This window comes from Numida meleagris, chromosome 2, assembly GCF_002078875.1.
Source record: "Numida meleagris isolate 19003 breed g44 Domestic line chromosome 2, NumMel1.0, whole genome shotgun sequence".
NCBI lineage: Eukaryota > Metazoa > Chordata > Aves > Galliformes > Numididae > Numida > Numida meleagris.
The window spans coordinates 20,518,679-20,542,956 of record NC_034410.1 but is presented as its reverse complement, the minus strand read 5'-3'; the positions used below and the strand labels follow the sequence as shown (position 1 = coordinate 20,542,956).

At 40.9% G+C, this 24,278-nt stretch overlaps 1 protein-coding gene and 1 long non-coding RNA gene across 12 annotated transcripts in view; one reads left to right on the top strand and one right to left on the bottom strand.

Moving 5' to 3' along the window:
- Positions 1 to 24,278, bottom strand: part of ADAM22 (ADAM metallopeptidase domain 22) — a 111,520-nt gene that overhangs the window by 63,806 nt on the left and 23,436 nt on the right. The window lies entirely within an intron of this gene.
- LOC110393873 lies at positions 14,237 to 21,388 on the top strand. 2 transcript variants are annotated; one of them, XR_002435240.1, is made up of 3 exons: positions 14,237 to 14,332; positions 20,689 to 20,859; positions 21,268 to 21,388. It is a non-coding gene; the product is annotated as an uncharacterized LOC110393873 (long non-coding RNA). The 2 variants fall into 2 exon arrangements; XR_002435241.1 differs by having other exon boundaries at positions 21,154 to 21,388.

The following is a 24,278-nucleotide window of genomic DNA, read 5'->3' as shown; positions in this document are numbered from 1 at the left end:
GGAGATAAACGGATAGATTTAGAAAAGTTAATGCAAATGTACACTTACAGTGCTGGCTCACAGGACCATTAGGTCAGGCAAATGCATTATATAAGATGACTGATTATCCAGCACTGGTATCCCACAGGGGATACTGCGTTTTACCGAAACCCAGAGGAATTGCCTCCATAATTCAAATAATGCTAAAACAAGAAAGTGAGATGCTTCTCAATGCTTCTTAATTCAGAGCAGCAGCTTGATGCTGTTAGAAATAAAGATGTTCAGAGTAACTGAAAATGCATAGAAATTTTAAAACGTTGTCAACTCTTCAACATGACACATAATAATATTAATTCTATCCTTTACCTACTGGAAATAATTTGACCATTATGGTACCATGGCAGCACCTGCTAAGATGTGAACAGTGCAGTCATTCTCTGCTCCACTATTTATGGACTCCTGTCTTTCAGCAAAAGCCATGTAACTATTCCCTAAGTGAAGGAAGTTGCCATTTGTTCTGTCAAATTTCATCCCACTTTCATTTACTCCATTGGCCAAAGACAGCCAGTTCTCCAGATGATCCTTCTGTGGATTTCAATAATTCCCAATTTTGTACTGTTATTTTCATTAACATACACATACCTTTTTTCACCTAAGTTATTAATGAAAATTTTCAGTGAGAGCAATCTGGAGATCAGCCCTGCAGGAACCCCCTATTAAACTGTGTCAGACTCCTAGATTCTCCAACAGCTATCTTTGGCTAGTTTATTGTTAACACTAGAAAGTAGTTTATGGCCTAGATTTATTAATCATTAGCCATGAGGCAAGCAGAGCTCTGTAGAGGGAACGGGAAAGAGAAGCTCTGACGATGCTATGAGAAGCCTTGTACAAAATCTTCTACCAAATGAGTTTTCCACTACTAACAGCTTCTCTAGTCTCTGGACACAGCCCAAAAAAGCCCTGCCAGAAATAGGCAGATACAATTTCTGCATTATTTATGATTTGTTCCTTTTTAGGTTCCTTTCTCCCCCGGGGCTGCAGCACCAGGTTGTGCAGGCACAGGTACGTGCGCACACTGCACAGGGCAGAGCCTCCCCGTGCCATCGCCCCTCATGTGAGCTGAATTTTTCAAGAACTGAATGTAATCCTACCAGGGAAACCTGCTTAGCACACACGCTTTTCTGCCAAGCTGAAACTCCTTCCTCTCTGGCTGTGAAATGGTGAGGCATCAAAAGCTGAAGAAAAATTACTGGATTCCTCTACATTGCTCAGACAGTGGGTGACTGTAAATCTGGAAGGTGCTGGTGGAAGCCCTTTGCTATAAAGCAGGAAACACAGCAGTCAGTAATGAAAAACAACCTGCCCACAGACCAGCAGTATATTCTGGTTGCAATATTTGCAGTAATTTGTTAGTGTAACCTTATGATCTGTCAGTACCTGTGATGGTATAGTAAAATGTTTGAATGGAATTTATGTCCATCCCCGGCAGCATTCGAGGCCAGGTTGGATGGGGCCCTGGGCAGCCTTGTCTGGTGGGTGGTAACCAGCCCACAGCAGGGAGTTAGAAGTTAAGGTCCCTTCTAACACAAGCTTTTCTGTGATTCTATGATTCCATGGTTAGGACATGGCCTCCCTACACACAGGTGTTTATATGTGACAGACACAGCTGTTGCCCTTGGCCAATGGACTGTACCTCAACACCTCCTCAAGAAGAGCAAGTCCACAGGAGACATCTAACAAAATGCAATGCCTGTCACATCAAAAGTCCCCAGCCATCTCTGGCCTTTCAAGACTTGAATATTTTACTCCCTCTGGAGAGCAAAAGGCAATGTTGTTTTATGCTTCAAGTACTCTTGCTGTAATTTTGTGCCCAGGATGCAGACTGTGTTTACACCACCACACTTATTAATTTCAGGATTACTTATGAAATACAGCTGTGTGGTTACATTGAAACATACCATCAAAAATGCATGGCATTAATCTATTACAGCTTTACCTGTGCAAGTTCTCTTTCTGGGATCTGTGTCCAATGTTCTTGACAGGCAAAAAGACTTACTTCTGTAATATCTAAAGTGGAAAACTGAAACATTTCATAAGAGAAAATGTCACTGAAGAGATACCAGTTGTTCCTTCTTAGGGGAAAATCCAGCAGCATGAATTACTCAGCACTCTGGCTGTTTTTTTGCCTTTCATCTCACTGACAGCATCAGTGACAGAATGATAACCCAAAAAGAGAGAGAGGGAGATAAAAGGACACAGAGATACACTGCAGCAACATAAAGTAGGCACAAGTTGAGTGTTGATGTGCTGTGAGCATAGGTTGATCTGGGCTGACAAGAACAGGAAAAAGGCAAGGCATGAAGGGCTTTCTCTCTCTTAATTGATTATTCTCTTTGCTACCAGAGGGAATTTAGGACAATACTGCTGCTTTCCTAAGAAACTAGAGACATAAAGTAAAATGGGGGGAAACACTGAAAATAATTCAAAGATCTACCTCCTTTTGTTTTTCTTAAGCATCATATCTTGCTCTGGTTTAGTAAGAGTGTCTCGGGTGGTGCTGAACTGTGTCAAGTCAGCAAGGACATCTCACAGAGAAGCCTTCCCTCTGCAGCTGCTAAATAGTGGCACTGTGCAAAAACATGCACAACATGCTCCACCTTCACAGTGGTCCGATTTATTAATGAATTATGCAGCAATCAAATCTAATTCAACCTTCTCTTATAAACAAAAAGCCGCATTACACTGAGGGCTCTCCTCCCTTTGCTCATTCAAAGTGGTATTTTAAATTCTATGAATATATCTTCCCTTCCCTGTCCCTTCTCCTCTCTGAAGCATTCTAAGAAGCAGCAGAAGATCTGGATGTGTTCTGTAGCACAGGGAGTTTTACCAGGGGGATGGAGAGGAGGAGAAGTGGTAGAAGGCATTATCAGGTCTGCATGGTGTATGAGCATTATAATTATTTATGTTTTGCCTGGTATGTATTATAAGCACCAATTTAAAGGTTGTTTTACTGGTACTATAACAGTTACCAAAGAAATTGTGGGTACTAAACCAAGCTCATGAAAAATCCCTGTACTTGCAGGAAGATTTTCAATACATTTGACCTAAAACCACAGCTCAGTTTCTCAAACGCCAAACAGAAACTGCTGGGATTTTCAAATTTATTTGAAGGGCCAGCAGGGCTCTCCGGGGCACTTACAAATGCTCTAAAAATTACCAGCTGCTCAGGGGCAGGCAGATTTATTTTAAAGCAGCAATTGGGCACTGAACCTAGCCTCACTCAAGTGTCTGGCATCAAAAGGTACTGTGCAGACTCTTCCAAAAGCCTTCTGATACCTGAATTTTTCTAAATATTTGGAACATTGCAAATCTGATCCTAGATGTTCAATTGCAGCAAAATGAGCAAAATGAATTTAAAAAACTCCCCTTCTTGGACTGCTGCTGCCTGCTGGGCGGTGCAGCAGGCACAGCCCAGCCCCCTCGCATGTCCCTGCCCACAGAGCGTAAGGCACAAAGAGCAGAGGGGGAACACGTCCCCCCAGAGGAAAGGACCCTCCTTTGCAGAGTGAGGTGAAACAATGCTGTAAGCCTTTTTTTTTTTCCTCACCATCTCGATGTTCATACCATCTCGTGTGCCAAGACCAATGCAGCAAGGTCAGTTCTCTAAAGACAGTTTGATAGCACTGAGTGAAGCAGTGAAAAGCCCTCGCTGAAGCTACGAAGTGACCCTGCCCTGAGGTTGACTGAAGGGGAGATGATCTCTGGGACCCTGGAGGCTGCGAGGTGATTTGCCCAGAAAACTTTAATGACCTTTCTCAGAAAGGTCTTTCTCCTCCCCATGCAACTAAACGGTACTTGCATGAGAGGAGCCACTGATTTCAAATATTTCCTTGCTTGAATCATCAGAAACAGATTTGTCCTAATTCAGTGATGGGACTCTGAAAGTTTAACTTTGCTAACTTCCACATATACCTTGACGAGACAAATGGATCCTATTAGTATCAGCTATTATCTTTATTTCTGTTTTGACTCATGCTCTGAATTTGAGTCGAGACTTCTTGATTGCTGAGCACAGCTGAGAAATCAGTTTTATGAGTTAATGGAACACATATGCACGTGCCTCATTCTGAAAATATATTCAGGCTATTATCAGAGTGCAAAAAGAAAGCAGATTTCAAGCTTACAAAGTTTAAAAAGGGACAAACCAAAGGAAACAAATCTTCAGCTATTCAGAGGCAAAAATATTGCTTTGTCCATTTTCACTTTTGCTTTCACATTATAAGGTTAACTTATTCATTTCAGGGTACTTAGGTGATCTCGGATTTAGTAACAACGAAAAAAGCTTTTTAAATGAAATGTATACTATGAACAAAATTTGACTTGATTGATAGGCAAATTTAAAGAGCTTCAATTATGCATAACATATTACTTTCATGCACATTTTATGTAATCTACAGTAATTTTATATCTTACTTCTACACAATACCACCATAACAACCAGAAGGTCTTCAGGGAAATTCTCCCATGCCATGTACAAATAACAAAAGCACTCCTTAAAAGGCAGAGACATGTTTTAGATGACTACTGAAATAAAGAGGACCTTGTAGCCATCGTGTCTACAAATGTCCAGAGAGATAAACCCATGATTTTAAACAGTGACTACCTATTTGAAAATGCTAAATAGTAAACCTTGCTACTCTCAAACTTATGAAGAAGCTCATTATAAACAACAAACTTGGGTTTTTCATTAGAACAATGAGGAAATGCTAGTTACCAATTTTCTTCAACAGTCGTCAGAATAAATTATATTTATTAGCAAAAGAACTACTAAGTACACATTTTTCATGGATACCATTCTGATATAAACACTGATGTACAAATTTTTCATATTTAAGAAAGCTGAAAATTTAGAAGACGTGAAACATGCTTGCTTCAGAAGAGTAAACTGCCTCAAAAATCAGATTTCTCTCTCTTTAAGAAAATGAGTTTACATTAACATCAAATGCAAAGCAAATTGAAAAAGGCAAAGCATAAAAAGGAGATTCTTACTTTAACTTCCACTGCCTTTCCACCTTGCTCGATATGCCTCTCAAGGTATTCAGAAGACAGCAGATCACTGCAAGAATAAGAAAAAAGAGCCATAAGCCTCATGCATGTGTTCTCCCATGCTCTCTCAGCAAGCAATGATTAAACATTTACATTTGAAAAGGGCAAAAACTGCAGGATACTCCTCCTAAAACGTTCATAAAAATCACAGAAACAACCACCTCCAACAGAGCTACACAGTGCATGGGATACACTGGTTTTTAATATCAGAAGGCAGGAATAGAAAAACTAAGGCTTTTTCTTTATGGACTGTTCAAAGCCATCTAGTGATAATGGTTTTAATTGAAGAAACTTTTCTGCTTGCTGTTTGAAGAGAACAGTAAGGAAATTAAGTTGGAAAAAAAAGAAAAATAAAAGAAAGAAACAACTACAGAAGAATGAGAAACCAGTTGGAGTCACGACTACAGCAGGCTGCACTGGAGCAAACATGGCAGCTGCCTCCAGCAACCTCCAAAGCACACAACAGTGCAGTAATAAAATGTCCCTGTAACACCAAAATGCATCCTACAAGTGTACACATGACACTGTGCTAGAGGGGCAGATGAAGCCACCAGCCACAGGAGCAGGCTCACAGCAGCTCCGCTCCACAGCAAGCGTGAAGGTCGATGGCTGGTGCCAAGCCATCCTTGGGCCATGGGCAGGCCTGTGCAGGAGCTGGTCCTGTGCGCCCTCTCTGTGAACCCTGCAGCTCAAGTGGCATCAGAGGAAAATGAGCTGGGTGACAACAAACCCAGCATTACAAGTAGACGGGGCTTTGGAACAAACACTAAAGAGAAAAAGTAATTAGACCTGAGGCAAGCGTATATAGGCATAATGCACACTAAGACACTTCATGCTAAACCAGTCAGGTCCTCACAAATCATTTTCTAGGCAAAATAATACCTAACTAATACTAATACTAGAATACTAATACTAACACCAGAAAATCCATTGAACACTTCCAGAAATTTCAGAATTTCATCCAGATGAAGTTTGCATGAATATTTGATATTGTTCCACATAAGAAGTGACTGAACTGGTGAAGATGAAGTCCTGGTGAAGGAAGCATGTCAACAGGCCTGCAGACCTATGGGACATGAGGTGATGAGCACAAACCTCCTGTGCAGAAGAGGCAAAATTGCATGTTGCTCCTTCCAACAAAAAAAACCACCATGGGTGTGGGAGGGGAAGGATGGCAGGAAGTGGTGCAGAGCAGCAGAGCTGAGACCTGAGCACTGGGAAATCCTGACAGCCCTCGGATTTTGCAGGGTGCTGTTGCTGCAGGACAGTAAGATACAGGAGAGGTGAGGACAGAGGGTGGTGGGTGCTGCCGGGACTGTGCCGTGCCCAGCAGCCACTCAGCTTCCCAGAACTTCAGCCTGGCAAGGCGGGCAGCCAGGCCATGGACGTTTTGCTCACATAGGCACTGACGATTGCCCAGATCAAGTCCCAAGTGGCAGAAGCTTGACGTATGGATCCTTCCATATCAGCCCTACAAACTGCCAACCCGACATTTTCATTAACAACCCAGGCACAAAAACCAGAAGCGCTCTAAGGAAATATGCTGATAATGCTAAGTTGGAAAGAAGACAACTGAAAAAAATTCCCACAGGAAAGAGCTGGATGAGGTTCAAGACTGGATATTACAAGTAGGATAAAATTCAATTGTACAAACAGCAAATTTATGCACTTAAGGGCTAGAGGGAATTTCTCTAACATTGTTTTGGAGGACCTGGTTTGTAAAGGAGAAGAGCCATGACTGCACTCGTCTTGGCAAAAAGATTTGCCAGATCAATAGGGAGTCTTCCTGAAAAACACAGCTGTCATCCCAGAATGCATGAAAGAAGACTTATTTCTAGCCAAACTGAGGTAAGATTAATACCACTGACCAAGGGAGATCTCTTCTCAAATCTGTGTGCAGATACTGGTCAGAAAGTTCCATTACCTGGAAGGAAATACAGGCCCCTGAGATAATGGGGGAATGGAAAGCTCCTGGAGTCTTGAAAAAATGTAGGTTTTAAGGGGATTCAAATGCACCAGGATTTGTACACCAGTGCATGAAGGTAGCTAATTAAGCTGTAGAAAATGCTGGCACAACCTCAAATAGACATCGACTGTCAATGAGTAAATGGAGACTGGCTGCTAAAATAAAGGCTTTGTATTTGTATCTGAGCGCAAGCAACACAGGCAACAAAAAGAGGGATGCTAACAGATTTCTGAATGGGAGACTTGGAAAGTCTTTGAGTCTGGGAAAGTTTTCTGGGGAAGCTTTACACACACTGTTCTCTTGTGCTTCCCCATCAGCATTTGCCTGAGGCCTGTGCCAGCCAGCGGGCCAAGTGCTCTCCCACCCTGGGCTGTACTGCCCTGCCCCAGCAGGGCCCAGTTTCTCCTCAGGGCTGTGCAGGGTCCCCAGGCACCCAGCACCAGAGTCACCAGCAGTCAGGTTCTTCTCCCAGCTGCCATGCCTTGGATGGACGTACGTAGGTCCCTTAAGTTATGTTTAGAGCATGACTGCTAGAAGAGTCCACCCGTTTCATCCACCTGCTTATCTATTTTGGAACAGAAGTAAAAGGAGAGACAAAAGGGCTGGGAATGGCTGGAGACCTGCTTGCAGCCCCCTCCTGCTCAAGGTTCATGACGGGTGTCTCGGTTCCTGAAATGAACCAGGCTGGGAGGGAAATGCGATCATCTCAGCCTACACAGCTCCTGGGGACCAAGGCCAGAGCTTACAAACAGATGACGGGTCTGAAATTTAGGATGTTTTTAAAGCATACCCCTAAAAAACATGGCATGGAGGATACATCCAGAAATATATTATTAGTTTAAAAAAAAACCACGTTATTATTATTATGACTCACTGCACTGAAATTATCATGAAAGAACACAGTACTCACAGATTCAGTAATGCAATCTGTGCTATTACAAACTAAGATACAATCTAATAATTATACACAATCTTGGAAACTTATGCCAAAAGATATGCTTCTTTCACAAAATCACCTCGAATGTGCAGTAATGATTTGTCTTTATAACAGAGAAGCATTTAACTGCATAATTTTAGTAAAATCCACTACTTCAAAATAAAGAAAAAAAAAGGTCTAGTAAAACAATTATTTAAGCAACATAAGACATTGAGCATTCAGCAATAAAATAACGTGCATTTCAATATAATCATCCAACTCCTTCCTATAGTAGAGATGAAATCAGAATAGTTCCACTTGCCTGCCAATCTATCCTAAAAGCCACCTCTGTCAGTTTAAGTGTGTTTTGGTATGAGTGGTAAAGAAAATCTACATGCAAGAAAGCTACAGACTGTGAAAATACATCTTAGAAATACCAAGAATGTAGAATATTGTGGGGAAAAAAAATCTACAAAGAAAATACATGGAATAAGACTTTCAGAAGCATTTGCTGAGACACTGAGGCAAATTCTTTGAAAATGAATGGCAAAACCTGCACGTTAAGATATAAAAATAAAACATTTCACAGGAAAGCACATGTGAACTCTGCCTTTTAAAAGGGGGGGAAAAAAAGTTACGATAGTAAGAGCAACTCTGCTTTTACAATTCAATTATTTTTAAAATGTACACAGCGAAGGTAGTGTAGCTAGTTTTGCTTATAGCAGCATCCTTCTTTGAAGCACAAGTCCAAATGTATCAGTCCACCTCATACACAAAAGTCCAGAATAACAAAAATCGTCTCTGCAAGTTCCTCTCTGCTCTTCCAACTCTCCCAAATTGTCACAACAATAGCACACAGGAGGAGGCGATCAGGGAATTTTCTTACAGAGAATGGGTTCAATTAAGGAAAGTATTTTTATCCAAGACCACATATATATTTGTGTGCTTAAATTCTACTTTGAATTAACTACAACATTTGGATACAAGGTTTGCCAAACCAAAGCCAGGACTGGAATCCCGGGAAAACAGATGAACTTTGGAAATAGACGCGCTGCCCAGCAGAAGGAGGCTGTTCCAGAAAGGAAAAGAGGAAAAATCTGCAGTGGCAAGAGAAAAGAGGACAGAACAAGCCACGTGTTTAAAGAAATAGAAAAAAAAAAAAAAAGGGGGTAAAATAAAGCATTCCAACCGAAAAGAAGAAGAAAGAAGCCATAAAATACCTTGGAAAATGCAACAGGTTTGTATTTGAATATGGAATTCATTACAAACTGGGAATTGTCCCTGGACATGAAACAAAAAGTTTCATTTTCAAGGAGAGAAGGATGAAAAAGGCAATTGCCAGCTTTTTGACAAAAAGTAACTCTCCAGATTTAAGAGACTGTAAAGGTGGAATGCCCAAAAGTTACGGGGCGGAGAACAGAAATAATAGGGACCTCTTTAGAGACCACTGGAAGAATTACGAACTTAAGAAAGGTCGAAATAAAGGGAATTCAAAATCATAGTACTAAAATGCATCTTTGTTGGCACATCAGTGTTATAAATGAGAAATGACTGCTTTCCTGATATCTGATAATGTTGGTATGTCTCCTTGGATGTTGTGGGAATTCTTTACCATTTTTTCTGTTGGCTGACTCGGATTTCTGTCTCCACAACTCTCTATTACATACATCTGAAATTTCTGATTAAATTTGCTGTCAGACACGGACATCAAATGAAAGATCTCAAGTAAGATGCATTACTGAAAAGGAAGATAGAGTTCTAGCTGAAATCAGCACAAAGGCCTGGATGGGTCAAATTCCAGTATGAAAGTGTTGACAGGTATATGAAGACTTTCAGGAGAAAATGATGGGTTCAGGAAAACGATGGAGACATTAGTAAGATAAAGATACCATATCAACTGCACAATTAAAGCTAACAGTTGCAGCTGCAAGATGTGAGAAGGAAGCCAGCTCCTCAAGAGGGCTGCAGTAAAAACAATGGGCGCTGCTGGGTACCGAGGACAAGAGGATACGGAAATTTCTCAAGTCAAATATTTTTCCCTGATGGTGTAGATTCTTTACCACTTAAGTTGGAAAGGTCCAAATTATAGATCAGTTTATAAGGGAAATTTATACATCAAAAAAAAAAGGGGGGGAGAATGGGGGATGGGGAGGAGGGAAGAGAGGGAATCCTATTGTAAAAGAAGGAAAACTACCAGCACATTGCTTTCAGAAAAGTGTTCAAAAACTTTCCTTAACAAGACTCACTGATATGTAGGGAATGCTATGGGAAGTAATTCTCTAGGACAGCCTAACTTGTATACCAGGTTAGGCAGGTTGATAATCATGAAACAAGGATCAAGAAAGCAGAAAACTAGATGAGAGAAAACAGAAGGGATGCTTCTATCTGCCACTCAGTAAAAGGGACTATTTGCATTACACTATAGTCCTAATACAGATTCACTATCAGCCATAAGGTAGCAAAAAAAAAATACAGCATAATAAACTCAAGAAAGCCACTTAGCCAGCAGATTTCGGTATGTGACATTAATTCTCCTTTATCCTCATGACTACCCAGACACCTTTTCTCTACTTGTACATGATCTCTCCTTGCACTTCAAGGGGCACTGGCTATCTCCATACTCCATGAACATATCTGTTTTAACAGCCAAGACCTAAAACTTTAATCCCATCTTTCCCTTCAAAAGAATTGCTGAGTATCTTTTAATATGGATTGTTAATTTCATCACTGTATCTGTTAACCAAATGCACATCAAAATGTGCTAGTTTCTCTTTGATATAGCATTGGTTTTCACACTACCTACGCAGTGGAAGGAAAAAACAATGGAGAAAAGCACTGCTGGTTGTTGAAGTTTCTCTTTTTTTAAATATTCTCACTGTGCTTTTCTGCTCTTGCCACTGCTAACAAGAATGGGAGAAAGAAGAAAGCAATTTTGTAATGTTTCTACTCCTACGGTCTACTAAAGACTTTATCCAAAAAGAAATTACAGACTTATAAATGGGTTGAGTCCTCAAGGGATTTACACAAATGCTGCGTCGTAGCCAATCTCAGTCCTTTCCTGGAGCTTAATTTCACATTTCAGTAACAGTGATACAAACTGTGAATGTCTGATGAAGTTTCTTCCAAATAATAACGTTTGCTCAAATTTTTCCTCTCCAGGACTTCTAAGACCTCTAATTCCAATTGGCTTAAAAATACACTTAATGTCTTTATCCGTTAACAGCCAGTTGGCCTGCTGGATACTACAGTGACTACCCTGAATCCTGCTGGAAACACCAAACTGCGGAGCAAGCCTCCAGCCCTAAGCCTCCACTAACAAGCATCAGACATCAGGCTCTGCAGCCAGATACTATGTTCCGGCTTAGGAACAGTATGGCTCTGCTTTACTTCATTTCTTGTTGGGAAAAATTTAAGCAGGTGGAAGGCATTCTTGTTTATTAGTTTCACTAGCTTTCTATTATGCGCATGGTTCCCATTGCTAGCTTAAACGGGGAGAAAAGACAACAAAAGCTGCAAGGAAAAACTGGAAAGCAGCAGAGGTAGTTTCAAGGCTCAGGCTGGTGTGGCCATACCCTGATGCCAGGCAAGCCTTGCACACGTGGGCTGTTACTGCATCCAGCTGTCATTGCCAGTGTGCATTTTGTGGTGCCACTGTCCACTTACAGTTAACAAACTGTGGACTTTTTGGCCCATCCTTTTCAATCTTTGCAGTTCTAAGTCTGATCCCCCTTCCTGTACCTGAAAGGCGCCAACAGAAAAGCTGGGGAAGGACTTTTTAGAAGAGCAGGTAGCAACAGGACAAGGGGAAATGGCTTTAAACTGGAAGAGGGTAGATTTAGACTAGATATTAGGAAGAAATTCTTTACTGTGAGGGTGGTGAGACACTGGAACAGGCTGCCCACAGAGGCTGTGGATGCACCCTCCCTGGAGGCATTCAAGGCCAGGCTGGATGGGGCTTTGAGCAACCTGGTCTGGAGGGAGGTGTCCCTGCCTATAACAGGGGTGTTGGAACTTAATGATCTTAAAGTTCCCTACCAGCCCAAACCATTCTATGAGTCTATGATTCTAAGATCAGAACTTTCTTACCGTAAGATGTGGTACGTGATGATGAACAGATACTGCTTATACTTTCCAGGGCAAAAAAGATTTTATACTTTAAGTTCTGCAGTTAGGAAGAGAGTAATCATTTACTGACCCACAATAATTCACCACATATTTCTTTTCACTATATTTTAGTGAAATCTGAATACAGCTCTGTACCCAAACAAAAGAAGAACAATAACACACACCCAAAGCATCTCTGAATTCACTAACAGTTTCAAAGTCTATTTTAATTGCAATTTAAATGCAAAAGCACCCCCACCAACAAAACCACCTTCAGCTCCATAAAATGGGAGTACGAAGGGGGCAAATGATGCTGATGGTCCCACCCATTTCTATCATTTCCTTCCATACTCCCCACCATCATACCCACCTCCTCTGTCCTCAGGTCCCCTCTCCCTGGCCATGCTCCTATTCCCCAGCCCATTGCCCTTTGCTGCCCAACAGCATTTCCATGCTGCTGCTTCCCATTTCTGCATGATGCCAAGGAAGACCAGCACAGGATTCAGCATCTCTTGAGGCTGCATTTATAGTTTGGCACTAATGCTGAACACATCCATCCTAAAATGCGCATCCTTCTTGACAGCAAAACGTGCCCCTGCTGTGCTGTCATTTTTTCATAAGCACTTGGGAAAATTGCCCCCTTAAGCTTGTGATTACCTGCTTCTGCTCTTATAACTTGCATTTTATCCTGAAATTTGAAATGTCACTCGTGCCCCAAGAAATGTTTGTGTAGTAATCAGCAAGAAAAGTATCTTCTGAGCTGCGTGTATTTTCATATAATTAGAGAGTATTAGCACACACTAATTGAAAAATTATTGAGATGTTTCTTTTTATTGTTAAATAAAACCATCAACTGTGCAGGTACCTGAGATGCTTCAGAAAGGAGCTCAGAAGAAAAAATGGTTACCTCTACTTCTGTTTTTGTTCACAGAACAAACTCGAGTGAACCTTAGAAGAGGGTTTTCCTAAAAACAGCTTTAATTGAAAAGATCGTAAACGTTAAATCTAGGAATTAATTACTTTCTAAAAATTATTCTAATGGAGACAATCTGTTAAAACTTCAGGAAGGTAGAAACAGGTTTGAAGCTACAAAGACACTGAAAAAAAAAGCCTGTCATTGGTATAAGGGCTAAGGAAAAATGAGTCATGATGTGAAAAATATCTAGAATGATAGTCAAATTCCAGAGCAAGAAACTAAAATGAAAGGTACCTGCTCTAGCACCGTAACTTCTCTCCTTTGATAAAGAAGGTATGCTTTAATAGCACACTCTGGATTAGAAGTCAAAGGTCTCAGCTGCATTTGTGGGTGACCCAGAGCTGCAGTCTGAAATAATGCAAAACAAATCCAAAATGCACAGTTAGGAGAAGTGATGAAAGCAGTCTCTTGAAGAAGCAGTCTGCGTTACCAGGAAAATCTCACAGAACATCCACAGATGACAAATGACACAGAGCTTTGTGAAATAAAATTCATCACTCATCATAAAAATGAATGAAGACTGGGAAGGCGAGAGACCCTTCACCACTGAATCCTCAGGAGCCAGGTGCTGAGACAACACCAATCACTTAACCACCGTCCAAGGAATTATCACAGCTCCCCAACCTAACAGTCATCAATCTTCATTTGCCATGTACAATGCAGGAGGACAGCTAGCTTCAGAGAGACAAAAAATCCATTTGCTAATACTGCTCCAAGTAGGATCTGTCTGGTTTGCCAGACGTCTCTGGCACTGCTGATGACCCAGCAGGATCCTTGGCCTCCCTGTGTGTTACCTACTGGTAAATCATCCTCTCTAAGCTCAAAAGGCACTTCAGTTTGGTTAAGAGAAGATAAGGTGAGGAGGGGGTGACAAGACAGAGGTAGACAATATTATGTGTATCATAGAGAAAATCAACTCAAAGCTGTTATTCACCTAATTCCACATCACTAGATCAAGGAAACACCTAAAGAAATTAGAGGTTTAATTTAAAACGGAGGTAGTACACATGTTGCCACCAGCATGTTGCCAAGCTTTGCAACACGTTTCCGCAGGAGGTTGCTCGAGCAGACAGTATCCAAAGGTACCTCAGAAAGAGAAAAGGGAATAGAGACTATCACAGGCAACAGGCTCACAAACAGATACTATGAGGCAGCGATGTGCCTCCTGGCATTCTTTGTGCCATGGATGTTGGGAGGCGGCAGTGGAATGGACCCAGAACGTGGCAGAGCCCATGTGCTCTCTCACAGCATCTTTCATCGCCAATACTGGGACAGATGGGCATTGGTATGACGCAGTTTCATTTCTTCTGTGCTTAACTGTTGTCACTGATCCCTTAAGATAAAATGAATTCATTAACTTGATATTTTAAAATTACCTCTCTATCCAAAGACATTTATGGAAACTCAGGAAAATACATTTGTGCTTATTTGATGCAAACTATTTTCCACATATTGGCACAAGATTGCTTTTAAATAGATGGTTCATATTCACGTTGCATACCTCAGAACAGCTGCACAGAGTACCAGCACTCAGCAGCTCTCTGCTAGCTGCCTCCTCTGGTGCATGGATTGGTAACAAAGTTATAAACAAAATCTTAAGCTTTGTAGCTGGTTCGTTCCTATGAAATGAAATACTCATTTGACTGATGCTCTGCTGCTACAGTGCATTTCTTATATACATATACATATAGAATAAAAGAATATATGTGATATATAGAATATATAAGAGAGAGAGATCCTCTTTAAGCTACATATCCATATAAAAGTATACAGTATATATTTTACATGCCTGGGAGGAGTCTGTCAGCAATACACTATGCATTACACATCCAAATTCACTTATTTGTCAACTCTTGCTCCTTCATCTTTCAGAATCCTTTATTTATATCCTTCCTTTTTATGTCCTTTTATTCTCATCTTCCATTGCTATCCTGTCCTAAATCAAAACTGATCTACTGCAGAATTCTCTGCTTGGAGAAATCTAGCTTTAAATTCCTACAGTTAGAAAATAGCAGACTGCATGCTACTTCTCTAGACTCAGAACACAAACCAAATTGCTTTCTCCATCATGCTCACTGATGTGTCTAATGTCTTAACAGACAGTTTCAGAACTGGACATATTTTATTCAGGCATGCTCAACAATAAACCACCTGCAACATTTCATTCTGCCACCTGAGCAGCAGAAGGAATGTACCCTTAGCTGTAAGGTGGCAGGGTCTGTTCAGGGCATACTGTTCTTTGGTCCAAGAAGCATTCTTCCCAAGCAGTCTTAAACTGAAACCATCACCCCTACACCTCCAGAGTGCTTACTACTGACCTCTCTGAAGTGGGGTTAATGCTGCCAGAGATTCAAAATCTTCCTTTTGTCATAATACAAATCCTTATGGCTGTTCTGTCTTTTCCTGTAGCCTCTCACATATGCCTTATATATTCATTTACAAAATCAGGATAGCTTTCTAAGATAGTGACAAGTATTCCCTTCAGGACAAAAAGTTATGTTTCATACTTCAGCCCACCAACTTCAGTTATCACTTCTCAAAGGACTGACCTCCTCATTCAAAGGTCACTTACCCCTTCCAGGAATTTTTTCCAGGATTGTCTTGTTTTCTGCAGGTCAGGCTGAGCACTGGGCATCTCAGCTCTAGAAGACTCAGAGAATTATATTCCCTGGAATTTGGCAACTATGGCATCAAACAGTTATGTTTGGAATGTTGGGCGGCAAAGCACTTCTTGCAGGAAGAATTAAAGGACGCAACTATGAAAGCAATTCTACCAGACACATAAGAGAGTAGGAATATATTTGGCAGTTCTGCTATAAACCTTGATTTTCCTCCAAAGAGTTCCAAATCAACATTTCTCTGAACAGCTGAATGTAACTGAGATGAAAAAGTAAGTTAGAGTTAATTTTCACAAAGCCAGATCTCTGTCATAAAAAAAATGACAGAGATCTGTCTAAAGATGCAAGCCAGCAATTTAAATGTAGTGCAGTAAAAAGCCATGAAAGAACAAAAAAACTGCCCTAAAGAGCAACAATACAATGTATTCTGTCACCGTCTTTTACTAAGACACCTGAATGGCTCCTCTTTCTACAGCACTTCATCACAAGGTCTCTGGCTGCAAGAAGTGCAACCATTTCTGGGCAAGGGGACAGGGAATAGGGAGCTCAGCAGCATTCCCAATGCCACTGTCCCTTTTGCACTTCTTTCCTTTCACCCAGCACAGGTTGGACACACAAGGGTAAGTCATGCATCCAGAAATTAGAAGCAAAGCACAGCACGCCAATGGGGCCTGCAAAGCCCAGTGCTTGTAAAGCCATTTGGCCAGCCAGGGCTGTGGTCACACATAGGTGACTCAAGCTGTGACCGGCATCTGAGCGTGGAGCTGCTTATAATTAAAGTTCTGCTCCAGCGAATGATGAGTTTGAATGTGACCAAGCATTTCTACAAGAAAACTACTTTCATATCTCCTGATCTCCTGTCATCTTTGCTTGGCATCTCAGCAATGTGCTGACATTGTTTTAACATGGGATCCACCCCAGCTCCTCAGCCTGAGCTAACCTGGTGTCCTAGAGGAACCTCTGCAGCTGAGCAAGGGTATGGATGGACATTGTAAAGAGACAAAGAAATCCACCACATCATCCCACCCCACTCCTTTCTTCTGCTGAGCCATGTGGAAATGGTGAGCAGGACTAGGAGTCTGGTCCCTACAGCATTTCCCTCTGCACAGTGTGTGGAGAGAGAGGGTTGATCCCCTGGGCAAGGCATGGCCCTGCAGCCTCCCGCCCCAATCACCTCTGCAGGAGCCCAGGACTCCTGGGGCAGAGGTCCTGGGAGATCGTTCTCCTGGTTCGGCACCTGTGTTCACTGTGCCCACAGCCAGGTGCGGAACACCCCCGGGAGGACAAACCAGGGCCTCAGTGCAGAGCTCAAGAGCCTCTTAAAACAGTGCTCATCGGTTTTTAAGCAACAGCATGCACGATTTTGCAAACACTGATTTAAATAAACAGCACTACTGTTTGTAATTAAGTCTCACACTGATGAGTATACATTCAATACTGCATTCTCCTCTTTAGCACAGAAATGTATAAGGATATCATCATTATCCTCCTTACTACATATTTCTAGAACCTTGCTCAATTCTTTAAATAATTTATGTTTCTAAAAATAAGCTTTCTAACATGTCATGTGTTACTTAAAATGAAATCTGAATTGAAGACACAAGTTCCACAGTGCAATGCACTGATGTGCAAGCATCAGGGAGGCTCATGTGGTTTGCAGGACAAGAAAAGCCTGCCAAAAGCTCCACACTGTTGTAGAATTTAACACTGAGCTAAATTTAAAGCAAATCAACCTCCAAGGATGCTCATGGCTATTAAGTTATAAGAGTTACAGGGTTATATGTATATCCACCATAGACTCCTTTTTCTCTCACAAAAACAGTCATATTTACAGAGATACTAGCAATGAATCAATCCTGTAATGTTTTCTTCACAAGAATAGTTTCAGCGCATCTGCTAAAGATTGCTGAGATGACTGAAATCCGCAGCATTCTATCTTAATATTTGGAGTATTAAAATGAAAGTTAGCAAAACAAATACAGCTGTTTCTTAAATCACAAAGACACGTACAGTGATGATTTCCTTACAGGCTAATTGGTTCTGCACACAGTTAACAGTGCTTGGGGAGAGGTGATGCAATCTCACCACCGACTGGCGTAATTAGAAACATTTATTGCTTTATAAAAAGGACAATTCAGAAGTGCCTACATTTAAGGAAAGCCTTAGCAAGATTTTTTCCCTTTATGTTTGTTTTCCCTATAGACCAGTGCCGTGTGGAGATGCATATAACTCTGCTCCACAGTATCCAGAGAAGCAGATCACGAGAACAGATATCTAGATGTCTGAGACACCGCAGATGCCCTGCAAATATGACCTTTCTTAGTGCTGGCCAGGAATTTTTCAATAAATATCGTATTAAAAAAAAATCCTATAACTTTTCCAAACTGAAACTTTCATCAGAATTGTAACAGATGAAGCACTTCTTATTTTCAAAACATATAGTGAAAGACTCACATTGTCCTGTATACTCTGATTCACAGCCTTGATTTGCTTGTTTCTATAATAAGTGTGCACTCATCATTGCTCTTCACACTATTCTGGGGTTGGCATCAACAATTCCATCATTTCCACTCTGCTGTACAATGGATTCATTGGACCAAAGGAAGCAAGGAAGGGACTAACTTGAAAATGTCTGTATATCTGAGATGTAGTAGGCTTTGCTTTAAACCAAAGCAGGTCTCCTGGACCTACTGTCAGTTATCTTTCTTCTTTGCTCCCTGATTGACATTTTCTCCCCAAAATCTATACATGACATATTTCAAGCCACTGAGCATTCACCTTTTTTGTTAAAAAAGCACTTTTGAAAATCAGCCTGTTTCTGTTTAAGCAACAGAATACAGATCAAGCATTTGAGATAGGAAATTCAGGAGAAAAATACATAAGCATGAAAACGTTCAAAACAAGAGAGGAACTGTGTGGATGGGAACCCTAGAAAGACACCCGAGTTTCATGGGAACTCACTTTGTGGGAATACATAGTTACACCCAAACAGCAGATGAGTGACACTGCAGAACGGATGGATTCCAGCTCTGCCAACATCTATATCGTCGCCTTAAAGGAAGTTCAGGCATTGCACAACAGCTGAGTATTTTGGGTTATAAGAGCTGAGCAAAGACCACTTCTGCATTAGAAGAAGCGTTTGTCATCGTTAAAACCTGCTGACCTATCTTACACTTCTTATGAAATATTTTAAAGGGAAACAAAGTTTAACAGAGCATAGCCCTTTTCTAAACACAATTGAATTTCTCCTCGCTGAGGTATACAGTCTCTGGGGTAAAGACAAACTTCTCACAGAGAGTTGCAGCCTGTGCAAAGCTCATTTCATGTAGGTGCACAGAATAACAGAAACTATCCAAATGTTTTTATATTTTGTATTGAAACACTTGTTTTTAAACCACATTAAACAGAACTCAATCTCGCATCACAAGCACTAGAAAATTCCTGAAATGCAATGATACACTCTATAAAAGTCTTAAACCATTTCTCAAGATAGTAGAAAACTAATATTTACTTAAGCAAACTGAAAATAATATTAAATGCATTCTCCCATAACTTAAGCAGCCTTTGATATACTATTATGCTTTTTAACAGCTTGCAGCCTAAAATGCTCTTTAGTTAAATAATGCATTTGCAGAGTTAATATAATCAGCGGAAAGCACACATTAAGGGCAAGGTAAAGAGAGGAAATGTTTTCAACTTAGAATGAGGTAACTGAAAAGCAGGGGCTGACGAAGTGCTATTCCAGGTACCACAAGCTGCTAGAAAATAAAATTCTTATAAATGGGATTCAGGTATTGTTCAGACATAAAGTTGATACTGCAGTTCTGGCAGTCTTAACTTGCACCAAATGAAGATGTCCCATTCCCATTTAAATGAGCGGTAGTCAAGGGCACTCAGCCCCTGAATGAAGTGAATCCTCTGAGATGACACAACCACGTATGTCAGCTTAATTTCAGATTACAAGAATGTGTCTATGAGCATAGGTAGGGTTGCATGCCTGAATCACATGTGTGCTTTATTCTCATTCAGAGAAAATGAAACAGAAGGTGACATTTGTTATGGAAATGTAGACTGGGATTTGCTACTTGAACGGACTGGTGTGCAGAAGAGCACAGGAACCGCTCCTTCAGCAGCAAGGCAGACCCCCAGCCTGGCACTCGACAGAAACAACAGGGGAAGGACTAGGCATTGTTTATACTATCACACTGTCACCTCAGAAGGGTGACAAGAGGTGCAGACAGACTAAAGTTCCAAAAGCTAGGAGCAACGGTCTGCATTGGCAGGTGCCCCAGGGGACAGCACACTCCCTCCTCCTCTTCCCATCACCACTCTGAAGCATGTCAGCCCTGAAGCCGAAGGAAGCTTCCTAGGCTGTCTGTCCACCATTCTCCCTCTCCTCTATCTAAACACAGTTCAGATATTTAAAGGCTTTTTCTCCACTATGTTGCTGTGATATGTATTTCTAAATATAATACTTTTGTATCCCAGGAGTCCTTTCATTTCTTTTCCCAATATATTTTAAACACAAAAAGGACCATAGGATGAATGCTCGCAAAGTTCTACTTTGTTACCATCCTTGTTATGCCGTACATGTACCATAAATTACACACATGCTTTACCCTTTATCACTATCGTTTCCATTCACTAGTAGTAATTCAACATAAAAATACCAGACCCCTTAGTTAAACAAGTTTTTTCCAAACGGGTTTTCTTCCCCGAGCAATTCCTTTTTCAATCTTCAAAGATACTTAAGTAAGGGAAACACACCGAAATAGAATCTTATTCATCTTTCCTGAATGAGCAACTTGTTGTAAAGAATAGGAAAACAACTCAAAATAAGCAATTATTCTTTGCTACTTGGCCAGTTGAGCCCCAGCGATTTAGCCAGGATACAAATGCGTATTTTAGCAGAACTATTGATAGGGGTTTATAAAAGGACATGGAAAAAAATCATAAGTTACTATCCCAGACTTGCAAAATATCACTTCCAAAAGCACAATAATACTCTTGTCTCAAATTAAAGTTTTTCAGAGCTGTGCAGAGAAGAACCCTATGTTGTGACTGAAGAAAAGTCAGTGACTGGGTAGTAAGAGCACGCCAGAAAATGAATGAAACACAGAACGTAATGTTTTTCAGGAAGAAAAAGGGATGCTTTCAGGAAAAGAATACAACCAAAAGAATAACAAGCACACAGGTATATTCATTTGTTACATTAAAAATGTTTAAAATGTTCTAAATTATGATTTGTTATTTTTAAGGCAAGACTTTAAAAACTCTTACAGTACTTTTATATTTTTGTTTTCCTTTCTGTTTCTCATCCATCCAGGAAAAATGAAACTATGGCCAACATAAATCCCAAACGTCTTTGTAGGTTTTGTTTTTTGTTGTTGTTTTTTTTTTTTCCAGAAAAGCTGGTAAGTTAGGTAAGATTTTGGAAATCCATCTTATCTTTATATCACTATTTATTTTATTTTTGATGAGAACACAGGTTATCACTAGCAAGTCTACTTTAGAAGCTCACAGCACAGTTCACACAGCTCCAAAACCAATGAGACAGAATTTCAACGGAAACTGCTGAGACTTCTGAACATTTGTCTTACAGCCAGAGGAAGATTTCTGCCATGAACTGACCAGAGCTGGCTGGGGCTCTGAAGCGGATCTGAACCTCGGAGATCTCCAAGGACTAGAAGGTTTTCCATTAAAAAAAAAAATAAACACACAAACAGCAGGTTTTATTTTAATCTGCATTAGAAAAAATAACTTTTTAAAGTATGTCTACATATATACAGAAAGGCTGTATGAAATAAATCCCCCCAACTAATTAATCAAAGCAAGACAGTACCACTGAAGAAGCCAGACCCAGTAGACGCAAGATGCCATGCTAAGTCAACCCTAGCAGATGAATTAAGGCTGAGGCACTGGCTCAAGTATAGGTGTAAAATCGTCCACAGCGTTGTCTGCTGAAATGCACGTTTTTCATCCATATCAACTTCAGACCATGCCCCGAGAGAGAAGCTTCCTGAAAATAGACACTGCCATGAGCCTCCAAGATCACGGAATCTGGGAAGCAAAAAAAAAAAGGAATAAAGCCTTCCTGATGATCCTGGGGACGGTCTTCTTTCTTGGGAAACATCCCCACAGACACTCTCAGAGCCCAAAGGGATGCACTCTTTTAGAGCTTTAGTGCATGGGCCTGCACTCTGGAACCATACAGTGAGGGCAAGGATTTGTTCTCAGGGTTAACTTAGATTCTGGTCTAAAGCATCTTCCTGGGTCATAAAATGAATAAAATCTTACAAATTACATTTGACCTTGAGATGCAGTTCACCTAAACAATCGTTAGTGCTCCAACTTGAAGCCAGACAACCTGGAAAAGCCGAAGTGCAGTGTCACTTCTGCATGCAGGCTACATGATGGAGACCAGAAGACCATTATGTGTCACCTCATCAGCAGCAAGAAGTCTGCAAGCAAGAAGATGGAGAAAGGGATGGTGCAACTCTTTGAAAGACTCCAATACAAGAAGAAAAGGGGCAGTGGAGGGGAGGGAAAGAAGGGACTCTGGGAGCAGCTGCAGACCATATGGGAATCCAAAAACGTGGTCTTCCGCCAAAACTGAATGAGAGGCGCAGCAGGAAGCATGCACCACCTTTTATGGCCTCAGGCTTGCAACAGAAGGAAAGACAAGACACATGTGCACCCTGTGGGATTATAAAATACACAGCCCATCTACACTCACTGTTTGAAGTGCACATGCAGTAGCATGTGTGGACAAATACTCAAAGGAGATGCATACGTGCAATCCTACAAAAACATAGGTTGTAGGATGAAGTCAGATCAATTCCTTCTCCTCAAGGAATCTTCACATCTACAAAGGGCACTGTACTTGGCTCACATATTCCTGACTATAGCCCTTATTCGCCAAATACTACATTTTGCAACTCTCCCCAGATTCATCCTAAAACTCAGAGCTCTCCCCTTGACACCATGAGCAATAATCCTGTAAAAATTCATGTGCTACACACATCACTCCATAAATTCACCAGATATCACAAATGTTCACTGCTGTCAATCATCCATCCAAAAATCCAGTTAAAAATTCAATGAATTCACACAAGAAGGTATGACAAATATTATTCTTACAAGTACTTCCTGTAGTGGCAATCAGGTTGATGGTTATTTTTTCCACTTTTATCAACTACTGGACTATGACTAACATACTGGTAGACCATTCATTTCTATAGATCCTGTAACTCATTAAAGCCTCAATGGCAGATATTCATTAATAACTTTTCTCTTCCGAAGTCATTCAACAGCAAACATCTTCTATATTATGAATTCCTGAAATTAAAAGAGAGAAAAAAAGAGAACTCTGACAATAAAACAGTTCCAATTAGCTATTTCACCCAAAACATCTCAAAAAGTATTAAAATAATGCACCTGAAAAACAGCAAAGAACTGGAATTTTTCAGACAACCAAAGTGAAAATTATTTTCAAATGTACTTGAAAAAAAAAAGTGCTATCTTTCCACCCACATGAATATTTATTATTGCCTACATGATGGTATAAAAGCATTTGACACAAGTGAAAGGGAATAAAATTACATGATTGATACCAATTCCCTAAATACTCTGTGCTTCTTTCTCCTTTCCCCTTAAGATCATTAGAGTTCACATTTCAGGAAATAAAGGCAAAAAGATCACTGAAAACAGATGTTCTCCCTTTGCTTCAGTTAGAGATCTCATTAGCAAAAGTAGATCTAGACAGATGATATGAGAAAAGCGGCTGACCCAGAGCGCCTGCTACATTCTTAATTTCAGTGTCTTTAATTTCAGTATCTGCAAGCTCCCTGTGTGTGCCCCCCTGGGCAGACCAGGCTGTCTCCTCCAGCTTAGATGCAGGACCACTTGAGGTAAACAAGTAAGAAGAACTGAAATCAGTTCTGCTGTTCCTGCCTCCTGGCATGGTTCACGCAGAAGCGGAGGCTTCTGTTGCTTACACTGTCCTCATGACCACAGAGGTTACAAATTCTGTGAGCTGCCAGGATAATTAATCCACCCAGCAGCTCAGTCCCTGCAACCCTTTTTCTCAGAGCAGCCAGGGCCAGATAAATTGCTCTGGCAGTGATGACATTCCCAGCCACTGCTTTCCCTTCATCCCACTCCATGGATGCGTGCCATCCACACAGACAAAGCGTGGCCACTGCAAACAGGCTTAACTACCCCTGCTACCATCTTTCCTGGAGCAACTGTTCAGTGCTTCAGGTACTGTATTTATTTTCACATGCATACATCGGGGTGGTGCCTAAGCTCCCCATGCATAGAATAGCCATTGTGCACATAGACTGAGTATCTGGTGCTGCTTGAAAGTGCACATCAAGCCACACTTGCACGGTTCAGTCAAACCATTCATGCATACAGTTCCCAGAGAAGGGCTTTCCTGATGCTCCTGACACAAAAAGATGCTGAAGTACAACCAGACTGGGCTGTGCTATGTCAAAACATACGGCCCACAAATTGGTGTACTTCTCTCGTCATAGTATTTATTCAGTTGTTTTGATTGGGAAGGCGCTTTGTAAATGAAAGATCTGAGTTCAAAGGCAGGAGATTTGCTCT